Genomic DNA, 4,154 nt, shown 5'->3' with positions numbered 1-4,154 from the left:
CTCGATGTTCCTGCTTCGATATGAAATAAGAACAGAAGTGAATATCTCAGCGAGGTGAGATATACACTCTTCGTGATATCAAATCTAGATCTGAATATCGAGAGAACGACAAGTAATGACAAATACACAGAAAACAATATCCAAAGTAAATGAGGCGAGAGATATATGTGGTTCGACAAACTTACCTACGTCCATGGGAGGGGTGAAAGAGAGATTCCACTATGATGGAGAACATCGACGACTTGCACAACCCACAAGTTCGTCCCAATGATGAGGCTTTGATTTTACCCAAGAGAAGATGACATCTTTCTTGTACAATCTCTCCAAGCACTCTTTCTTTTCTCTCATCAAGATCTCACCTTTTTCAGATCTAAAAAACTCTTATTTTTCTCTGAAAAACCGCCCCTCTACTCTACAAAAAACCCTAGGAACGAAGTTCCTATTGTCTCGCACGCCGAGACACCCTGAGGTGTCTCACGCTCATAATTATTCACCTCGTATATTATTTGATAAACCTCAAATTTTAGACGAATACCAGAAGAACACCGCGAACATCACAAGAGAGATCTGAAATACCAAACTAGGCCAAAAAACCAGCTGCACCATTATACAATGGCTGCCTACGTACCCTCTGACCGGGATCAAGCTAATCGTAATTCTGCATATTGTTCTCCATATAGTCTCCACCTCACCCCATCACCGCCTCGAAGGGCTATGCCCTCTTGGGCAGATCAACACGAGCTAATATAAAGCAAGTCCAAGTAATGTTGAAACTTGCTACATGTCACCACTTTGGTCAACATGTCTGCGGGATTCTTATTTGTGTGCACCTTCATGAGAGAAATATCACCTTCCTCTATAACATCCCATACAAAATGATAACTGATGTCGATATGCTTGGTACGGGCATGATGAACTTGATTTTTAGCCAAATAAATCGCACTCTGGCTATCGCACCACAAGTTCACACACTGCTGCTCAATTCCCAAATCATCTAGAAGACCCCATAACCGCAATGCTTCATTCACTCCCTCTGCCATGACCATGTACTCTTCCCCTGTTGTAGAAAATGTCACTGTAGCATGTAACATCGATTGCCAACTAACTAGAGCACCATGTATTCTGAACACATAACTAGTAGTAGATCGTCATCTGTCTAGATCACTCGCATAATCTGAGTCTACAAATCCATCAATCTAACACGTATCTCCACTAAAACACAAACCCGTATCAACGGTACCCTTCAAGTACCTCAGGACCTATTTTACTACTTCCCAATATGTATTTCCCAGATTCGCCATGAACCTACTGACAACACTGACTGCCTGTGAAATATTTGAATGTGTACACACCATTGTGTACATCAAACTGCCAACTACGCTAGCATAAGGTACACGTTTCATGTGTGCCTTCTCTTTTGCTGTAGTGGGTGATTGTTTACCTGAGAGACTAAAATGTGGAGTCAATGGAGTCACCACTGACTTAGCACTTTACATCCCAAACCTTGCGATAACCCACTCAATGTAGCCCTTTTGACTCAAGAACAATTGCTGATTCGCCCACTCTCTTCTAATCTCTATACCCAGTATTTTCTTAGCAGCACTCATGTCCTTCATCTTAAACTCTTTACTAAGTTAAGATTTTAACCTATCTATCTCCACCTTACTTCTCGAAGCAATAAGCATGTCATCCACATACAAAAGAAGATAGATATAATCACATCCAGAAGCTTTCAAATATAAACACAACAGTCATAATCACTTCTAGAAAACTCATGCTTCAGCATGAATGAGTCAAATCGCTTGTACCACTGCCGAGAAGATTGTTTCAATCCATAGAATGATTTCCTCAAGCGACATACCTGATGCTCCTCATCCTCATCCTTATAATCTTCAAGCTAATGCATATAGATTTCCTCCTCCATGTCTCCATGCAAGAGGGCCATTTTGACATCAAGTTGTTCCAGCTCAAGATCACCATGAGCAACAATACTCAATAGCACCCGAATAGAAGTGTGTTTCACCACCGGAGAAAAAATCTCATTGTAATACACACCCTCTCTTTGTACAAACCCCTTAGCCACTAGTCTAGCCTTATACCTTGTACCGGCGAGCTCGGAAGGATCCTCCTTTCTCTTGTACACCCACTTACAACCAATAGATTTCCTCCCTACGGGAAATGGAACTATCTCTCATGTTTGGTTCTTCCGGAGATGTTCCATCCCTTCCTCCATCGCATCCAACCAACTCTCACTATCCTTGTCCCGGATAGCTTCTTTGAAGGCGACCGGCTCATCATCCTCCACCGAGAGTGCATACTCAATCAAATTTACCTATCTATAGTGCTTCATAGGCTGATCTGACCCCAGCTTCTGAACCTGCTCATATGCTCGCCTTGGCCTAGTGGAAGCCAAACTGTCTTCGAGCTGCTGTTGTTGTAGTGTATGTACATTTTCTTGCTGAACCTCCTCCTGTTCAAGCTCATCATCACTCCTTTCTCGAGTGTCTCCATGATCCTCCTCTTAAACATGACTAGAATCTGGTTGGTCCTTAGGTTCTATGTCAATCACCTGAGACTTTGAAGTCCCAACAGTCTCAACACTATCATTCTCGAGTACTCTAGCTTTTGATAAAGCTATCATAGATTTTTCATCAAAGGTAACATCTCTGCTGATTACGAACTTGGAAGTTTCTGTACACCAAAGGCGATAGCCTTTTACACTTGCTGCATACCCTAAGAATATTACCTTCTTGGCTCTCGCATTAAGCTTTCGCTCTTTGACATGGTAGTAGCTGTACATCCAAAAATCTTAAGCCTATCATAATCTGCATGCTCTCCTAACCATACCCGATAGGGTGCATCACCATCCAATATCGAATATAGAGAACGATTCACTATGTAACAATCTGTAGCTACCGCTTCTGCCCACCATTCTTTGCCCAAACTAGTATATGATCGCATACTCACTACTTTCTCTTGCAGTGTATGGTTCAGTCTCTCTGTGACTCCATTCTGCTGTAGACCTGACTATCCAGTGTCGAGCAATACCCTCCTGATCACATAATTACTTGAAAGTACCCTCTGTATACTATGTACCAATATCAGATCTTAGTATCTTTAATTTCTTACATGTTCTGTTCTCAACCATTGCTTTCCACTTCTTGAATGTCTTGAAAACCTCATTCTTATGCTTGAGAAAATAAACCCAAGCATACCAAGAATAATCATCTATAAACGAGACAAAATACCTGGAACCGCCCTTGGAAGTTTTCGGAGCCGGACCCTAAATATCTGTATGCACATAGTCTAATATACATCTTCTCTTGTGCTTGCTTTTCAGGACTTGAACCATGTGTGCCTTTTCGTACACACAATCCTTGCTGAAATTCATGCAAGGTTTCTTCATGTTCTTCATCAAACCTTCCTTACCAAGTAGATCTTAGACCCTTTCTGACATGTGCCAAAGCCGCCTATGCCATAACCGAGTATGCTCACATGGGTCTCTATCACTTCTATCAATTCCAACTGCTGCATCTTATGTCACTATCATACCCGAGAGAGTATATAGGTTACCATGATGAATGCCCTTCATCACTACCAAGGAACCTCGAACAACCTTCTTTACTCCATTCTCTGTTACTATTTTGCAACCACCAGAGTTTAAAGTACCAACTGAGATAAGATTCTTCTGCAAGTCGGGGACATTGCCTCATATCCGTTAGGGTTCTGACCACTTCATCATGCATCTTGATTTTGATATCACCAAGCCCCCACCGTTTTACAAGCATGGTTATTCCCCATCAATATGGTTCCATCATCAATGCTCCTATAGGCAGTAAATAACTTCCTATTTGGACACATATGGTAAGAACAACCCGAATCAAGAATCCACTTACCAGAGATATCTTCACCGCACATAACAGAATAGCATTCTTTTTCACTCCCTTCCTCTGAGACATAGCTCGCCTCTTCCTTGCTTTCTCTTCTCTCATTTTTCTTGTTGTTCTTCTTCCCACCTACTCTCTTATTAGGAAAATTGACCTTAAAATTCTCAAGCTCACCGTATTTGAAACACGATCTTTCTGCAAGAGGTCTTGATTTCGATCTACACTTTCCTTCCTTGTATTTTCCTCGCTCATTGCTCCTTCCTCTTA

Source organism: Asparagus officinalis, chromosome 6 (assembly GCF_001876935.1).
Source record: "Asparagus officinalis chromosome 6, Aspof.V1, whole genome shotgun sequence".
NCBI classification, from domain to species: Eukaryota; Viridiplantae; Streptophyta; class Magnoliopsida; order Asparagales; family Asparagaceae; genus Asparagus; species Asparagus officinalis.
The sequence above is the reverse complement of the archived record's forward strand: the minus strand, read 5'-3'. Positions refer to the sequence as shown.